General features: G+C 35.7%; 1 long non-coding RNA gene across 2 annotated transcripts in view; it reads left to right on the top strand.

Moving 5' to 3' along the window:
* The first annotated feature begins 1,132 nt into the window (after positions 1 to 1,132).
* LOC143230044 (uncharacterized) overlaps positions 1,133 to 20,272 on the top strand; it is a 32,818-nt gene continuing 13,678 nt past the window's right edge. The window contains exons 1-2 of one of the 2 annotated variants that reach the window (XR_013016200.1): positions 1,133 to 1,187; positions 9,375 to 9,426. This is a non-coding gene — a long non-coding RNA (uncharacterized LOC143230044). Of the gene's footprint in view, positions 1,188 to 3,753; positions 3,994 to 9,374; positions 10,812 to 20,272 lie in introns of those variants that run through there. The other variant, XR_013016201.1, reaches the window with a different exon arrangement.

The following is a 20,272-nucleotide window of genomic DNA, read 5'->3' as shown; positions in this document are numbered from 1 at the left end:
TATTTATTCCAAATTAACGTTTTAATTTGGTAAGTTCAACCTCACCATTACATAATTTGTGCGAAAAATGGGTAGACGGCCATTTACAGGGTTCAAGCATAGCCCGAACTTGTAAAATTGACCGATATTCCGCTTAAGGTAGTCCAGTTCAGTGGCATATCGAGGCTCGAACCTTGGAACTTCAGATACGAAAAACATTATGCTGAAAGCTAGTTTAAGTTCATTAATTTAGTGAGAATATATGTTTGGGTGACGTTCAAACTGACAGAATGTATAAGATTTATCCATTTAATCTACGGAGAAAGGCATATTCACATTTGAATTTTTGTTGTTGTTGTAAGCAATAAAGTTGTTAACTCATACGTTACCTAACAAAACATGTTTAGCGAAACGGACACTCCCGTTTCAGACTTAGAGTATCCAACAAGAAAAAGCCAGGACCGAGACATTTCAGATCATGTAGACGTCAGTCATTACTACTACAGTGAAGCAACGTTATCTTTAGTGTAGTCGGCAGTCATTACTACTATAGTGAACCATGTTTCTCTGTAGTGTATCTGTCAACCATGACCGCTACAGTGGAACTGTTTCACTTCAGTGCATTAGCATTAGTTAAAAGAATAACCTAAAAACCTTGAAACTGCCACACGGGGATTGAGCCCTGATTCTATTTGACAATGCTCTCAATCCCTAGTTGGTGTTAGAATAGAAAACTGCGAGTGATATCATACCGAAAATCCCCTCGTCTACGGACCCGATTCCTGAACCTTCTAACCATCCAGTGATATTTCTGTTTAGAGGGGTGGCTTAGTTTTGCTTGGATGTGGCATACTGTTTATAATATGATTATTCATTTAAACGAGTGGGCTGCTACTTGACACGAGACGATAAAGGAGGTAAAGGTGTCTTTCGTATTATTTATATAATATTTAACTGCGCAGTCTCTTCTTTATATAGATTCTCCGTTTTAGGTATTTCTATATGAAGCGTCACCTGACTCTTAAATATATTAGCCTGTGTACTATATTGTCGCCTCGTGCACGTGACACGCATATCTGCTAATATTCTCGTCTCTCGCTTATTGGTTGAATTTCCAAAAGTCTTTAGGGAGGAGCAACCAGAAAGACGGGTTCAGCCTATACAGTCCCGAGCACTTCATGTTCGGATTCAACAGAGCAAGAAAGCAGGTATGTCTGTTTAGGCTTCCCTTTTTTATAATGAAATATTATCAACTTTCGTTGCTAATATGTAGAGAGCATTATTTCTTACTATCAATGGTGCATTTTTTTGTAATTCTATGTGAGGTCTCATGTTAAATTTTGGAATATATATGGTTATATTTCATATTAAATATTCAGGCTGACATGACGATACCAATGACGAAGGTTCTGGAATAATGAAAACTCAACTAATATTTCCTATGAAATATTTACGTATTATTAAAAATAACGATTTAAAAAGTTTGAAGTGCTCCTGAGAGATTTGATAGAATAGTGTTAATTTTCATAAAGATGTAGTTGTAATAATTATAATAAAACAATGAGTAGAGCTGCACTTGATCAGCATTTTTAATTATTTTTATAAGTAACAGAAAAGCTTTAATAGTTACGTATTATTATAAAGTAAAACATCAAACGGTTCGGATTTTCCTGTGTTATTCTGGGCGCTTCCTACCACTAGCTACTGGAACCCGTCGAACTAGTCGTAAGAAGGAAGAAGAATACATATTAGGTAAAGTTGTCCCTAACCCACGAGACAAGTTCACAGTCCTAACTTCAGTCATATGGATTTGTTTTGTCACCAATACAATATCTTGAAACAAATGCATCAAGCGAAAACGAAGCAAGTACTTCGCATAACTTTAATGTTTCTCGAAAATGTATGGTTTCATTAACACTTGTCATATTCCTGGTATAATGATTGAGTACTACAAGAGAGTCATATTTCATATATAATAATTCAGTATGACTACTGGCACTGGTCATATTTCAATTATAATCTTCGGCATGACTCCACCTAGCACTGGTATTATTCCAGTCCAATGACCTAGTATGATGACTCTGCTAGCCAGGGTCATATTTCAAATCTGATGACTCAATATTACTGAACTTGCATGGGTCACATTTTAAGTATAATGGTTCAGCATGACTTAACTTAAAACTTGAGAGTTGTGGTTGTGTCTCATAGGTGGAGCTTACCGGTGTAAATTATGTTTGTATTAAAGTTGAAAAATATATAAATATAATACAATACTTTGTAAACAGTAATATATTTAATAATAATCCAAGTTGAACCATTAATAAAATTTTGAGAGTGTGAGATAAAATAGCAGATTTCTCATACGGGAAACAACTTTTTATCGTTGGCATTATTAAAGTTGTTCGTTTGCGCTGTTTGACCCTAGTGGCTCAATGGTAAGTGTTAGGGCCTAGAACCCTAAAAACTGGATTTCAATACTCGCGATGGGTACAGAACAGATAGCCCATTGTGTAGCTTTGTGCTTAACTACAAATAAAACTAACTGTTTTTATTATTAGCCTGTGTAGAAAACCGGTTATTTGTTTTGAGCTGTGTTTTATTGGTGCTTGATTATAAAACAACCGTTATTCTTTCTGAGCTGTGTTTTATCATTAGACAAGTCCAGGTAGTTTTGAACTGTATTTTGCTATCAACATACTTAGCTAGGTTGATCTAGACTGATTGAAGGTAACTCAAAGACACTCACATCTAAAAACCGTATTGACCGTATTCACGCTGATTGTCTGAATATAGTCATAAAACGTTGCTCTTGCCATCTGGTGGCGTACACTCGTTGCCATAGCATCTCCTAACAAACCAGTCACACCTGTTGAGCAAAACCGTAAACATCTACTTTGTTTTCACAGCCACTTGTTTTAAAACACGTGTTTCACTAAGTTTAGGTGCACGGCAACAATAAATATATACGCTCATAATCCAAATTAGGGTTAAAGCATATCAATTTCATTTCGACTTTTATGTTTCACTGATGTTTTCTAGTTAGGTGAGCTGTTTTTTCTTCATCTTTCTGTCTCTCACTTGGTCGCTAATAGGTAGCCTTTTTTCGGATATACTATCCACCAATTACTTTATTGGGATTTACTTTATTTTTTCCATTAATTACTAGTCAATAATATGATTGGTTTTTCCAAAGTAAAATTATTTTGTGAGACGTCGAGTGAAAACCTTGGTACATTTAAACGTTACATGTGAACAAAGCATCTTGCTGACATTATTGTCAGTTATCTTATTCGTTGGTTTCTAGTTACAAAAAAGTGTTTCGTTAATTTTCAATATATTGAAATTATTTTCTTGTTTTTGTTTTAAAGCAGAGTTGCATAATAGGGTATTTACGTTGTTGAGATATGCGGCAGTTGAATCCATGTCTTGTTGGTTTTATTTTCAGCAGCCGACTCTTCTTGATTTATCACTAATTTTTGTGTTTTTCGACTCTCCTCTGTTACAAGATGCCACATTTTTTTTTGCCATATCTGGGGTATGAAACGTCGTGTTCTTTTTCCTGTATGACACCAAGTTTGTTCATATTATTTTGTTTCTCAATATCACAAAGTACAAGAAGTAAACTCCATCTTGGAAGTTCTGAATCCCAGTCTGAACACATTTTTGTTATTTAAGTGTATGAAAATTTTAAGTTTGATAAAGCTGTTGCATAATTTTCCCAAAAATCAATCAACGAATGCCATACAATGTCAAAATTTAGTTATGATACATTCCGTTTCACCACTACTTTTACTTTATGTCGACTGTGATTGTCATGTGACTTGATGATTTACATATTCAAAAATGTTAATAGAACGTTCTCTAGTGGTGTACGGAGTTGAAAAGTATGGTTGCTTGGATAGACATGCAGATTTTTCAATGATACGCTGAAGGTATGAGTTACTAAAAGCATCTCCGGTGCTGTCAAAAACAACTCAATCTAAGGAAGTTGGAGGCATGCACTGGTGAGAAACAGTAAGTGAAACGTTATTTAGTCATAGTTCTGATGACTAACAATAAGTGAAACGTTCTTAAACATAGTTCTGATGACTAACAATAAGTAAACCGTTCTTTAAACATATTTCTGGTGACTAACAGTAAGTGAAACGTTCTTTAAACACATTTCTGGTGACTAAAAGTAAGTGAAACGTTATTTAGTCATAGTTCTGGTGACTATCCGTTAGTCAAACCTGTAGACATTGTTGTTGTGACTAACAATAAGAACTGTTCTTTAAACATAGTGCTGATGACTTGCAGTGAGTGAAACGTTCTTTAAACATAGTGCTGATGACTTACAGTGAGTGAAACGTTCTTTTAACACAGTTCTGATGATTAAAAGCAAGTGAAACGTTATTTAAACATAGTTATGGTGACTAACAATAAATGAAACGTTCCTTAGACGTAGATCTGGTAACTATATTCTCTAATTCATGTTTTAGATGTTTGATTTTATATCAAAGTGTCATATACTGTATTTTTTTAACATTGATTACGTCTTCATCGTGTTTAGTTTGTTTTTATAATAGTCAACTTTCATGGAACATTGTCACTCGAGTCATTCGTTATTATTGTTATAATTAGTAGTAGTAGCATTATTATTTTACTGTATAAAACTTAACGAGCAGCCCTCTACTTCTTACCTGAGTTGAACTATAAGAGCAGAGGAAAGCGTCTGATTAGATCTAAGTCGAGCTTAAATCCGTTGTTCTACAATAATTAGATATCTTGTTACTTGGACTATTGAATAACTTTTAACTGATGCTCGAAAGTTTTCTATCTGATATTTGTGGTGTGTGAAATTAGCGGATAACCCTATTGTTAAACCATGCGGTATGTACTGCGTTTTATTTGAACGTGAATTTACCAAGCCTGACTGGTCTTCCATTATAAGCTAATTTTTTCTCTAGGATATATAATTCCTTATAAAATAACATAATGTTTAGGGGCAACAAGTAACCTGATCCATCCTATAAACTAAACGCAAACTATTTTTAAAAACGTCATCTCTTATCATTCATATATTTATGAAGCTTTCTCTTAATCTTAAATTTTCTGTCTCCATTTCATCCGAAGGCAACCCATTCCAAGAAACTACTCTACTAGAAAAAAGTAAAATAAATTGTCTTAGCTGAATATAACTCCTAACCCTGTCAAAATTTGTACATTTATTCAAGATAAGTCAGGCTTGATGTTTTGATTGGGACATAAATCCTTTCATCGTGTAGAAACATCAAGCAAAAAAAGAAACAGTTTTATCCACAATGTATATAAGAGATGAAATTAAAGAACCACAACTTTAAGAAATTTAAATTGACTGACATGACGGAAAATGTAGAAGATTACAGAAGATAAAGGTCAATCATGAGATTAGGACATCAAAAAGAATGTACGAAAAGCTGTGGGTTAAAAATGTAAATTTAACAGCAAAGATTTATTTAAGTACATTACAGGTAAAGGAAATGTCAAGAAGTGGGTAGGACTCTTTTGAGATGACAAAGGAAGACTTGTATTTGATGGTTGTAGTAGGACTGAGTTATTAAATTCAGTTTTTATTAGTAAAATATTATACAGTATTACTCATTTTGAATAGTTCATAGATGGAGGAAGAGTCGAACAATATAATTGTATTAATTTCGAGTTTGTTAAGAAAAATTTGGGAAGTTAAAGATCATACGAGTCTTAGGTTAGATAACATTACATCAAGGGTTTTAAATAGGGTTAAGTGTTGGTTACGTGAGGGTTAAGTGTTGGTTACTTGAGGGTTAAGTGTTGGTTACGTGAGGTAATTCTACAATTTTTTGTAAGACCAGCTTATGAATAATTCATAAAACTTCTACCATTTTTGTTAACCTGAAGATGACCTAAGAAGGTCGAAACGTTGTTCTGTACTTTATTTTAATTAATGTGCTGATATCCACACCAGCTGTCTTGAGAATACATACACCTCTACCAGTTAATTCAACTTGGCTAAGAAAGTAGGAATTGTTTCCCTCAGAACTTCAGTTATCTCTTCTTTCTTTGTAGTTGCTTCCATTGACAGTATTAGTTGAAATATCTAGTTTTATTACTCTTAACTGTACTCAAATACTCGAGTTTTGGAACATAAAGGGTTACTACAGGATAACGTTTTCTCTCGTTATTAGAATACTCGAACTTTGATCGATAAGGAGTTACTACATGACTTCTTTGTGTTCCTGTTGGCTTACACTAACCAAAACTATGTTCATAAAATGACTACTCTGTATTTAGTTTTTCTGGTTAGTAACAAATGAGTATAGATCTTATATTTACTTGCTGAATTTTTCGGGTTAGTAAAACATGAACAGAGGTCTTCCCAAAATCTGTCTAGTTTGTGTAGCTAATAATACATTAGCAGACAACTTCTCTGGACTTCTTTAGTTTTCATGGTTAATAAGAACTGACCTTCTCTATATTTGTTTACCTTTTCTTTTTAATACGAAATAGGCAGAGACCTTCCCTGCAGATCTTTAGTTTTTTTTATTAAGTAAGAAAACAGCACAGATAATCTCAAAGTTCTTTAGTTTATTCTGGTTAGTAAGAAACGAGAAGAGATCTTACCAATACGTAGTCCGAGGGTCGCGGGTTCGAATCCCTATCACACCAAACATGCTCGCCCTTTTAGCCATGGGGACGTTATAATGTTACGGTCAATCCCACTATTTTTTGGTAAAAGAGTAGCCCAAGAGTTGGAGGTGAGTGGTGATGACTAGCTGCCTTCCCTCTAGTCTTACATTGCTAAATTAGGGAAAGCTAGCGCAGATAGCCCTCGAGTAGCTTTGTGCGAAATTCGAAAACAGACAAAACAAACAAATCTTACCAATACTTATTTATATATTTCTGGATCCTTCCTAGACTTGATTAGTTTTCTGATTAGTAAGAAATGACAAGATAGCTTCTCTAACCTTGTTTATATCCTCTGGTAAGTAAGAAATGAACATAGATATACCAGACTTTTCCAATGTTTCAAGTTTCTAAGATATGAACAGAGGTCTTCCTAGTTGTTCAGCAGGTATCTTCTCTAAACTTGTTTAACTTTTATGGCAAGAATAACATAAACAGAAGTCTTCCATGGACTTGTTTAGTTAGTGTGTTTTTTTATTTTGTTTTTGCGAGTAATAAACGAGCAGATAACGTCTCTAGACTTGTGTAATTTAAGAAATGAGCAGAAATATTCTTTGGGCTTGTTTAATTTTTCTGGTTACTAAAAATGAGCAGAAATCTTTCCAAATCTTTCTTAGCATATTTTAGGTTTTTTTGTTTTTGTTTTTTATTAAGACAAGAGGGAAGGTCACTAGTAATCGCCATCTACCGCCAACTGCTGGTCTGCACTTTTACCAACTGAAAGGGCGAGTATGTTTGGTGAGACGGGATCTGCACCCCTCGGACTGTCAGTCAAGCGCACTAACCACATGGCTGTACCAGACTCTGATAAGACGAGAGTAGAGAACTCTTTGAATGTTGTTTAATTATTGTACTTCCGCCTCTATGACGTTAACTTATGTTGTGATACTTAATCAACAAATATGGTCTTCACTGGTCACTGTATGTAACTTACTGTCGTACACCCCCAAATGTGCTAATCCCCAAGGAAGAGAACCTAGAAACGGGCCTGAAAATGAAACTCGTGAAGTCATATTGAAATAACAGCGATTGACAATTGGCTATATTATGTATAACGCGCAGTTCAATGACAAAAAAAGTAAAGAACAGTTACATAGATAACACTTATGTTTTAGGAACCTTTCCTTATTTAAACTGTTTAATATGCCAGCTCTACAATTTTCTGTGAACTTTCAAGGATAAGTAGAATACCATGTTGTTATACCTATTTGAACTGGGAAGGATTGCATGTTTAAGATGTGTTTCCAGAACTTCGTTATTAATTATATACTCGCAAAGCGTTTTGACTGCAAATCGTCAGCTAAATATTTTCTATTATATTTTGATACTATGTTGTTAATGAAGTACTGGAAATTCATTTCTGGGATTACATTCTCCATTGTTTGTTTTATGAATTACATTGTTTGCCATATATTTTGGTTCTACATTACTTGTTACATACTCACAATGCGTTTCCGGAGAATAATTGTCGGTTATGTGCTACCATTTTTAGGCCAGTGGTTAATGATTTACTTTTATACTGGACGTCAGTGAATAATGCACATTTCTCTCAGTACTGATAAGTAAAGTGCACTTCTAAAAATGTTGAAGAGACTTAGTTAATGTAACTGTCTGTAAGCTCAAACGTTCTGTTAAAGTACTTGTCCAAGAAAAATCCCCAGCCTAGTAAAATATATATTAAGTTCTTGAAAGTGGCATCAGCTGCTTTAAAATTAGATCATCACCAGTATTTACAAGTATAAGGTTGTTCTGTAGCCTAAGTACAGCTTAAGTTTTAGTTCACAAATATCTAATATTACGAAATCGCCATATTGATTTGCAAACATGCGAATAGAAGCTTCTACGTGTTTACGTACAACTAAGAAATTAACGTAGTTTTTGACGTTTTCTTACCGTATGTTGAAAAAACAAAGTCGTTATGTATAAGTGTGGTTATCGCGAATATATGGTCTTTAAGAATGAGATAATGTTTAAGATTATATTTACTTTTCAGAACATGGTCATCCCTGTCAAACACAGTATTAGATTTCGTTTACATTTTCACCGCTTCGGAAACATCTACGTTTTTATCACAGTTTTGATATCTAAGTAATTTTTATCCTACTGGAACATTAGGAGTTTGATAGGTATTTGTACAGGATTGCTTTAAATGTTGTTACAAGTTACAATTCAGGGGCTGTATTTAGTTACAGTTAACCGTGTATGGCCAAAAAACAGGTCCGAGAAATTAGGTGACATGTTATAAAAATTATAAAGTCAGAGAAAGAGAATGCTATAAACATTGGTGTTTCAATGGTACAGGGGTGTTTAGTTATAGAATGGACATTGGTGTTTCAATGGTACAGGGGTGTTTAGTTATAGAATGGACATTGGTGTTTCAATGGTACAGGGGTGTTTAGTTATAGAATGGACATTGGTGTTTCAATGGTACAGGGGTATTTAGTTATAGAGTGAAGATTGGTGTTTCAGTGGTGTAGGGTTGTTTCGTGTTAGAGTGAACATTAGTGCTTCGACGGCACTGTCTTGTTCAGTTACAGATAGAATACTGGGACTTCAATGGTACAGAGTATGTTAGTAAAGATTGGTTCTTCAGTGGTACTGGCTTGTTTATTGAACATTGGTGCTTCAGTGGTACGGTGGTTGTTTCTTTAAAGTTTAAGTAAGACTTAATTATTCTTCGCCAATCAAGAAATAATTTTATTTTTATTTTTTAGGTGACCAGATACTTTGAGAGAAGGAAACCTTCATTCAGTAGCTGTACTCGAGGTATGAAAATGTCACATTCACTAAACATCTGCTACGTTCCTTCTTTGCATGAGAGTCGATACACCTTTCTCATCACTTAACACAAATTTTCATTGATAATTTTCTAGTTTTAGTGGTGAGTGGTAATCAATTGTGATGAGGCAGGATTATTTCGGGATACCCAGTGTGAACCAATACACACCATTATCCCTAGTGTGAACCAATAGACGCCATTATCCCTAGTGTGAACCAATAGACGCCACTCAGTTTGAAAGAATGGCTTGGTATTAAAATTAAAGGTTGTGGTTGTTAGAGTTGTTCTGTTTAACAATCCATTACTTTTATAATATTAATAAGTATACTGTAAGAACGTTTCTAGGGATCACCTTTTAAAGCACAGTTATACAGCAATAACGAAGTATAGTGGTGAATCTATTTCACCTTAGGCCAATAGAGCTTCTTTCTGTCTATTTCAGACCACACTGTCTACTGATGCTTAAATGTGAAGAGCAAATTGTTAGTAGGAATCTACTGCTACAAAAACAATACCAAGCAAACTGAACAAGTCAATCACTTTATGAAGCCATCCAAATAGAAATGTTTCTTCTCTTTCCTACGCTCTGTATATATAAGGTTTAATACTAAAAGAAAAATTAACTTATAGCTACTTACTATTTTCCTATCAAACACAAACTGTACTTAGTTTTCCACAAGATGTATTTACCTTAAAGAGGATAAAATTTCAACGTGGAATCTTGACATGCATGAAGTGTTTATTTTAATGTTTAAGAATCACATAATTAAACAAATCAGTAGTGAAGGAGCATGTCAAAACAATTACCACTGTCTATCATAGCCTGCATATACTTCTCATGAAGTAGTGACCACTGTCCAGCATAACCTGCATATACTTCTCATGAAGTAGTGACCACTATCCAGCATAGCCTTCACATACTTCTCATGAAACAGTGACCACTGTCTATTATAGCCTTCACATACTTCTCATGAAACAGTGACCACTATCATAGCCTGCATATACTTCTCATGAAGTAGTGACCACTATCCAGCATAGCCTTCACATACTTCTCATGAAGCAGTGACCACTGTCTATCATAGCCTGCATATACTTCTCATGAAGTAGTGACCACTGTCTATTATAGCCTGCATATACTTCACATGAAGTAGTGACCACTGTCTATTATAGCCTGCATATACTTCACATGAAGCAGTGACCACTATCCAGCATAGCCTTCACATACGTCTCATGAAGCAATGACCACTGTCTATTATAGCCTTCACATACTTCTCAGGAAGCAGTGACCACTATCCAGCATAGCCTTCACATACTTTTCATGAAGCAGTGACCACTATCCAGCATAGCCTTCACATACGTCTCATGAAGCAATGACCACTGTCTATTATAGCCTTCACATACATCTCATGAAGCAATGACCACTGTCTATTATAGCCTTTACATACGTCTCATGAAGCAGTGACCACTATCCAGCATAGCCTTCACATACGTCTCATGAAGCAGTGACCACTGTCTATTATAGCCTTCACATACTTCTCAGGAAGCAGTGACCACTATCCAGCATAGCCTTCACATACGTCTCATGAAGCAGTGACCACTATCCAGCATAGCCTTCACATACGTCTCATGAAGCAGTGACCACTGTCTATTATAGCCTTCACATACTTCTCAGGAAGCAGTGACCACTATCCAGCATAGCCTTCACATACGTCTCATGAAGCAATGACCACTGTCTATTATAGCCTTCACATACATCTCATGAAGCAATGACCACTGTCTATTATAGCCTTTACATACGTCTCATGAAGCAGTGACCACTATCCAGCATAGCCTTCACATACGTCTCATGAAGCAGTGACCACTGTCTATTATAGCCTTCATACTTCTCAGGAAGCAGTGACCACTATCCAGCATAGCCTTCACATACGTCTCATGAAGCAATGACCACTGTCTATTATAGCCTTCACATACTTCTCAGGAAGCAGTGACCACTATCCAGCATAGCCTTCACATACTTTTCATGAAGCAGTGACCACTATCCAGCATAGCCTTCACATATGTCTCATGAAGCAATGACCACTGTCTATTATAGCCTTCACATACATCTCATGAAGCAATGACCACTGTCTATTATAGCCTTCACATACTTCTCAGGAAGCAGTGACCACTATCCAGCATAGCTTTCACATACGTCTCATGAAGCAGTGACCACTGTCTATTATAGCCTTCACATACTTCTCAGGAAACAGTGACCACTATCCAGCATAGCTTTCACATACTTTTCATGAAGCAGTGACCACTGTCTATTATAGCCTTCACATACATCTCATGAAGCAATGACCACTGTCTATTATAGCCTTCACATACTTCTCAGGAAGCAGTGACCACTATCCAGCATAGCTTTCACATACGTCTCATGAAGCAGTGACCACTGTCTATTATAGCCTTCACATACTTCTCAGGAAACAGTGACCATTATCCAGCATAGCCTTCACATATGTCTCATGAAGCAATGACCACTATCCAGCATAGCCTTCACATACGTCTCATGAAGCAATGACCACTGTCTATTATAGCCTTCACATACTTCTCAGGAAGCAGTGACCACTATCCAGCATAGCCTTCACATACTTTTCATGAAGCAGTGACCACTATCCAGCATAGCCTTCACATATGTCTCATGAAGCAATGACCACTGTCTATTATAGCCTTCACATACATCTCATGAAGCAATGACCACTGTCTATTATAGCCTTCACATACTTCTCAGGAAGCAGTGACCACTATCCAGCATAGCTTTCACATACGTCTCATGAAGCAGTGACCACTGTCTATTATAGCCTTCACATACTTCTCAGGAAGCAGTGACCACTATCCAGCATAGCTTTCACATACTTTTCATGAAGCAGTGACCACTATCCAGCATAGCCTTCACATACGTCTCATGAAGCAGTGACCACTGTCTATTATAGCCTTCACATACTTCTCAGGAAGCAGTGACCACTATCCAGTATAGCCTTCACATACTTTTCATGAAGCAGTGACCACTATCCAGCATAGCCTTCACATACGTCTCATGAAGCAATGACCACTGTCTATTATAGCCTTCACATACGTCTCATGAAGCAGTGACCACTATCCAGCATAGCCTTCACATACTTTTCATGAAGCCCTGGTTACCACTACCACCTAGCATAGTCCGTACATGCTTTTCATGAAGCCCTGGTTACCACTACCACCTAGCATAGTCCGTACATGCTTTTCATAAAACACTTACCATTTCCTGGCGCTACTACATCTGTATAGTTTTCGTAAAGTATTGACCACTGTCTAACATAGCCTGAATATTTTTATGGTAACTATATCTGTCGGGTGGTCCTATTCCTCTACAAGAAGAAATGCTATTCGTGAAAAGTCATAGACTAGACAATGATTCTAAAAAACAAACATGCTGAAAGGGTCTGCACACATATTCGATTGAATTCGTGTCGCAGATCGAGGGAGCTATACGATATGAACAGTAGATTTCCTCTGAAATAGCTACATCGTGACCCGAACGTAGTGTGGACAGGTATTGTTATTTATAAGGACGAATCCTTCACTAAAGGCACCAATGTATGATTTCACAAAACAGACCAAAACCTCATCCTTATATCTAAGATATTCGTTGCTGAAAACATGCAGGCCAATCACACTATTAAAGCTGATATCATCATAACTGTCGTGTTCAGCTGAGTCAGGGTTATGAATCATAACTGTCGTGTTCAGCTAAGTCAGTGTTATGAATCATAACTGTCGTGTTCAGCTAAGTCAGTGTTATGATATTGCTTCCGTGTCGTTTTATGTTGTACTTTGGACGCAGGTCTATAAAATCAAGACAGAACCTGATCTCATTCAATCTTGCAATGTTCAAACCAAATGAAACCTCAATATCCCTCTTATAACAGAACGTTTATGCTACTTGGTTCTCTGCAGGTGTGTATGGTCATGAATCAGTGTTATTGGTATCACCCACGATCTATTACCCACACGTTGTGTCGATTCTAAGAAAGGAAAACAACATCATGGTTAATACGTAACGCGCTAATGATAAAACATATCACATCAGAACCACTTTATAATTCCTTCACGACTCTGCCTGTCTCTTGACATATTCATGACTTCTTTCTTGCTTATAGGAAAACAACACGTACTTAAAGAAGCACTAGAGGTATATTAGAGCCATTTCACAGTTCCTTCACGATTCTGCTTACTATAAAAAGTGAAAATTACTCAATCACTGCTTGAGACTAAAACCTGTTGCTTCCTTTTACTTTCGTAGGTAGGGAAAGCAGAATCAGTGTCGCACACCAAGAAACGCTGTGATACTTTGATTATTTATAGAATGCCTTTTTTGAAGTTTAACTATTATTAAGTTATAAAATGAATGAAATGTTTTAGTTAAGTGAATAATAATGCTCTACTTGGATTTTTCATCCACGAGTAAAAACTAAAACGTATTAATTTAACAAGGTTGAAGGTAATATAAACATTTTCTTCTGTTTGTTTCAATTTTCGTTTATTTCCAGAGAATAATCCGTGTTGTGTATAGTTAACAAATTTTTCTTGTACAATTTAATTTTAACACTCACGTATGGAAACACAATTATTTCGGTTAACTGTCAAGTAGTTTTTTAAACGTAAATTTTAATCGTTATTTCACTACATTAAGTACAACTGACCTTGTATGGGATAATAAGCATTTCGTATAAAAAAGTCCTAATAAATTGGATATTTGGTTGTCAAAGTAAACTACAAGCAGCACTTGAACTATTATATTTGACATTCCTCTAAACAATTATTTGGATATTTTTATAAAATCACTGTTCATATTATTTTCGTGATCGTTTAAGTGCTTTCCAAGTATAACTTTAGTAGATATACATGCATGTGGTATTCAAACCTTATAAAATATGTTTATAAATTAATTGCGAGAATTCCAATTTGCTTGTTACGATTACTGTTATAAATTACAACTGCTTTTACTAGTTTCAGTTTACAATCAGTCTGTGGTTTATCGGTTCCCAAGGGATGATGGGATAGCAGCCAGAAGATGAGTATTACATCAGGTACTGGTATTTTCATAACCAGTATTTGTGTGATACTCAACCTCTGTATGCAGTACGCATCGGTTGAGACCTTGTGCGAAATTTGCAAGAGTGGTCGTAACGCCACCTAGTTATGATTTAGTAATTATTAACTGCAGATGTGTTAGTTCATTCACAAGTTGATCCTTAAATTTTCATTTACTTTTACGGTTGGGAAAAGTGAAATACTTTTTATTACATTGAACGTATGTGCAGTTCTTGTATGTTCTTGTACGTGTAAGAATTGTCAGATGTACGTATAATATAGAAACCGTGTAACGTATATGATACATGTTGACTTTAGAACTTGTATATTGGAGAAATAAAGAAAGTAAATACATGTTTAATGTATACTTTTATTGTTTATTCTATGTACTGGAAATGAAATAATTATTTTACTCAAATTAAAGTAAAGAGAATCCTTTTTTCAAACCAGAACACACGCATTACAATTTCCAGGCAGATTAAATAATGTATAATATTACGTTTTCCTTTTCGGTTTTGGTAGTTTTGAATTTCGCGCAAAGCTACACAAGGGTTATCTCCGCTAGCTGTCCGTAATTTAGCAGTGTAAGACTAGAGGGAAGGCAGCTAGTCATCACCACTCACCGCCAACTCTTGGGCTACTCTTTTACCAACAAATAGTGGGACTGACCGTAACATTATAACACCCCCACGGCTGAAAGAGCGAGCATGTTTGGTTCGACAGGGATTCGAACCCGCGACCCTCGAGTGCCTTAAACACCTGTCCATGCCGGGCCTTTCTTTTTGGTGTTTTAGATAAATGAACGTAGATACCTCACTTTTAAACAATGTATGAGGTTAAACAGATTAACCTCAAATTACTTCTACAGTTTTCTTCTTCGAATCATATGACAAGATCTTTATTTAGATATATTACAGTTTAAAAAGTTTACTTTAAGTCTGACTCCATTTTCTGTGAATTATCCATTCACGTAAATGTAGCATACGCTTATGGGAAATATTTTTTCTTAGCGGATTGATTTTAACCTGGAATGTTATGAGTATGTAACTGAGTTATGAAGCGGGTGCCTAAACAAAGAAATATAGAATCAAAAATGAGATAAAATACGTTTAAAAAACTTTTAGCAAACTTGTAGTTCTATTTATAGCAGTTTATTTTTCACAGTATCAAAAGATACGATAAATTAGACGAAAAATAATTTAGAATAAAAACAAACGATATTCAGATATTGTGAAAGATGTCTTCAGTTAGAACTAAACGTGAAGTAACAAAATTTAATTCTACAAAAGTACAATAGTTGTTTACGTTTAGGGGTTTCTGGTTAAAGAGAAGAATACTTTATGTGTAATTAATGTCTCCACAGCTCATTGTTAGAACTTTAGTCAGATAAGCTTTGTTTGATTCTGTGACTGAACTGTGTGTGTGAATAGCTGAGAAAACTAGACTGATAACTGAACTGTGTGTGTGAATAGCTGAGAAAACTAGACTGATAACTGAACTGTGTGTGTGAATAGCTGAGGAAACTAGACTGATAACTGAACTGTATGTGTGAATAGCTGAGGAAACTAGACTGATAACTGAACTGTGTGTGTGAATAGCTGAGAAAACTAGACTGATAACTGAACTGTGTGTGTGAATAGCTGAGGAAACTAGACTGATAACTGAACTGTATGTGTGAATAGCTGAGGAAACTAGACTGATAACTGAACTGTGTGTGTGAATAGCTAAGGAAACTAGACTGATAACTGAACTGTGTGTGTGAATAGCTAAGGAAACTAGACTGATAACGTTTGTACAGTACCGAGTAAAATTTTTATGTGCTCATTTCTATGTGGTCAAGTAATTAATGGTGTTTATTTTTGTCGGTAAAGATACTCTTGTAACTCTCACTCGTATATATGTTAATGAAATTCCCATGTGTTCATATACGAACAGGGTTTTGAATACTGTGTTTCAAATTATGGTTAGGGAATATTTAATGAAAAATGGTATATACACCCTTGTGCAAATTAATTGAAACAAATGGTCATTTTACAATATATTCAGCATGGCGGCCGGTGTAGACTCGCTGGTCCCTCTTATTTCCTTTAATAGTCATTTTTTCACACAGACGGCGTCATTAGCTGTGTTTTGCAGTACGGTCGATCTATTTTTGCGATATATGATGAAATTTTGAGGAATATTACGTTATTCGAAATTGCGTTAGAAGGGCAAGGAGACCAGTGAAAAACAACTTCTTACCAACTCAATGAAGAGAAAACGGTATCAATGGGGCCTGAAATATAAGAACTGGACGCAAATGCAATGGAGGAAAGTGTTATTCAGTGACGAGACTCATTTCTTCGTACAGGGTCAAAGAAGTCTGCATATTCGCAGATCTCCAAGTGAGAAACTTCAAGAATCTCACATCAATCAGTTCGTAAAACATCCCTTGAAGAAGATGTTTTGGGTTGTTTTTTCAGCTACTATGGCGTCGGAGGGTTACATATCGTAGAAGGTATGATGCGAGGACTACTGTACATTGAAGTTTTGCAGAGAAGAGTCGTTCCAGAATTAAAAAAAAGATCTTTCCAGATAGATCTGGCATTTTTCAGCAAGATCTGGCTCCGTGACACACATCGAAACTTGTGAAGAATTTTATGACTACAATGCAAATAAAGATGCTGGACTGGCCTGGAAACTCTCTGGACTTAAATCCTATTGAAAATTTTTGGGCAATTTGTAAAGAAAGACTTCGAGGAAAATACTGTACTACGAAAGATAAGCAAATTGAGGCCATAATTGAGGTGGGGTACCGCAGTTGGTAGAGATTGCAGTCAACTCGTGGACTCGATGCCAAAGTGGATTAATGATCTTCTGAAAAATAAAGGCGGTCATATCATGTATTAATTTGTGAGTAATTTTTGGGTTCTCAGAAATAAAACGCAAAAAAAATTGAAAAAAATCATAATTTTCCATCTTGTTTCAATTAATTTGCACAAGGGTATAACTTTCCATATATTAGTAACAATAACCAAAGTTTAAAAGCAGTGGCATGCCCTCCTCGGTGGCTTGGGCATGGGGGACAAAATCCTCTGGGAGAGTTCTGCCACCTATCTGATACATCAAGATTTAGTCTTACATTTTCAATACGTTGCAACGTCAACTAACAACAAAGTGTTAATTTTTTGGAGGGACAAGGGGTGAATTTATATTGTGCAACTTGAACCAAAACAGGTGTATTCAATAAGGTGGGACTTAATGAGTGTATTTAATAATACTTCAAAACAGAATCAGACTTGCTCCACTTGTATTTCCCCTGGCACAGCGGTCAGTCTTCGGATTTACAAGCTACAATCATCGATTCCATTCTCCTAGGTGGACACAACAAATAGCCAAATGTGGCTTTGCTATAACAAAACACAAAATCACACTATTTTTAGTTATTTACAGAGGTAAGTTTGCAGACTTAAATACTAAAGGGAGTTTTGATATTCCATGGTGGGGACAACAGACAGTCCAATGTAGTTTAACTCAGAAAAACAAACAAAAAATTGTGTTATTAAATCAATCAGTCGTGAACTTTTTCAAATACTCTTATTTTTAGTAAGTGAAATGGTGGATTTGTTGGTATGTGACCGATTTATGGACTGTATAGCAGACAACAATATGAAGGTTAAACTGAAACAGAATAGATGTATGTTTTTAATGGAAGATCTGCAGTTAGCAATGGAATTATAATCCATTAAAGTCTCAGACTGACCCATCAGATCATCACTTGGAAGTTACAGAATTGTTATATTAAGTAGTGTTAAAACATCAACTCTTGCTAAATTAAATTAATTAATTAAACTGAGTAGATGAAAGAAACCACAATACAATAGGTGTTTTAAATTAGAAGGACATATTGTGAGGAATTGTGAATTAAAATCAATATGGTTTATTTTGCTTGAAGGACTATCTGTACTAATCGCCCATAATTTAGCAGTGAAAGACTAGAAGGAAGGCAGCTAGTCAGCACTACCCATCGCCAACTCTTGTTGGTAAAATAGTAGCCCGAATAATGGTATTGACTTTTACAATATAATGTCCTTACAGTTGAAGGGCGAACATGTTTGGTGGGGCACGTATTTGTAGCCACAACTCTCAAATTGCGAATCGAACGCCCTACCCACCTGGCTGAAATTAATAAGGAATAAAAAATACAGATAATACTGGAAATTGTGGGGAAAAATGTCTAGAAATAAAAGTCGAAATTCTCAAGATGACATTTAGAAGCTGAATGTTGAGTAACTTATCATTGGTTGGTTTAATACAGCATTTGTTGCTCGTAAGGTGTCTTAATTGTCTAATGTTTCAACTCTACTCAGAGTAAGTTTTGCAACCACGAAGGCAGCATGGACAAGAAGGACTTTCGTCTGATCTTTTTCTACAACTTCGAACTTGGACGAAAAGCTACTGAAAGTACACGAAATATCAGCCAGGTATTCAGCCATGTATTTGTTACTGAACGTACACTTCAGTGTTGGTTCCAAAGGTTTCGACATGTAGATGAAAACTTGAAAACCACGAGGGTCGTGGAAGGAAGCCATCCTTAGATGAAAACACATGAAGGGAAGCAGTTGAAACAGAGCCTCGCACAACAGTACATGAGCTTGCAAATCAAGCATTGCCAACCACCTGAGTGCTATTAGAAAGACGAAAAAGTTGGATAAGTGGGTCCCTCACAAGCTGACTGAAGATCAACATTATGAGACCTGTCAAAGTTGATGCTCCAAAAATTGAACGAATTTGGAATCGAGGTTTTCTCTCATTCATCTTATTCCCCAGACCTGTCCCCTACATATTTTCATTTTTTAAGCACTTTGACAACTTTTTTAACAATAAACGCTTTCAAAACCAGGAGTTGCAGAAGAAGCTTTCAGGAAGTTCATTGATCATAGAAACTCTGATTTCTATAGCAGGGGCATAAACAGCATCGTTACATAAAGCATGTTTTACAACACTGGTTTATACTTTTCCAAACTTTGCAGTTAAAAAGAGACGTATATTTCTGGACTACCTAATAAAATCTTGAGGATGTGTTTTTAAACACGATCAGATCAGAGGAATAGCGAAATCTAACCAAACATAAAAATATAGGAATTATCTGGATCTATGGGTCAAAATTCATCTTGGAATATTTTATCTACTACAAGTGAGAAAAATTTCAATATCTGAGGAAAATTGCTCATGAGTACACGAACTTATTGCTGGAAAGTCATGCAATATGTTGGCTTTTGCTGCTACAACTTTTCGACCTGAGTTGTTAATAAAAGGTAGAAAATGCTCTTCAGAGATAACGAAGGAGGATTGGTGCAAATAGCAAGTGGACATAAATTTCCAAAAAGAGGAACATTAAAAATTACCATTGCTGTAAGAAATTTCTATACATAATATGGCGTGTGGTTAACTGACACTGAAGAAGTTTATATGCGGAATTGACCTTATCCAGAGACAATGATGGAAAGTTAGGTTATCTTCACAGTATATGATAGTAAATCCATAGGTACAAAAGTTGAACTTTCAGTGACAACATGGAAGTAGTCATTGTACTACCAAGAAGTGAAATAATTAACGATTGGAAGTTCTTTCGTGGATCTGAAGAATAAAGGTACCATACACGATTTTACCTTGAAAAGACTTAAATTGGGTTGTGATAAAATGAAAAATTGCTATGATATTAATTCTGATAAGAGTGGA

This window comes from Tachypleus tridentatus, chromosome 10 (genome assembly GCF_004210375.1).
Source record: "Tachypleus tridentatus isolate NWPU-2018 chromosome 10, ASM421037v1, whole genome shotgun sequence".
NCBI lineage: Eukaryota > Metazoa > Arthropoda > Merostomata > Xiphosura > Limulidae > Tachypleus > Tachypleus tridentatus.
Note: the sequence above shows the minus strand (reverse complement) of the source record. Positions and strands in the feature narration are given on the sequence as shown.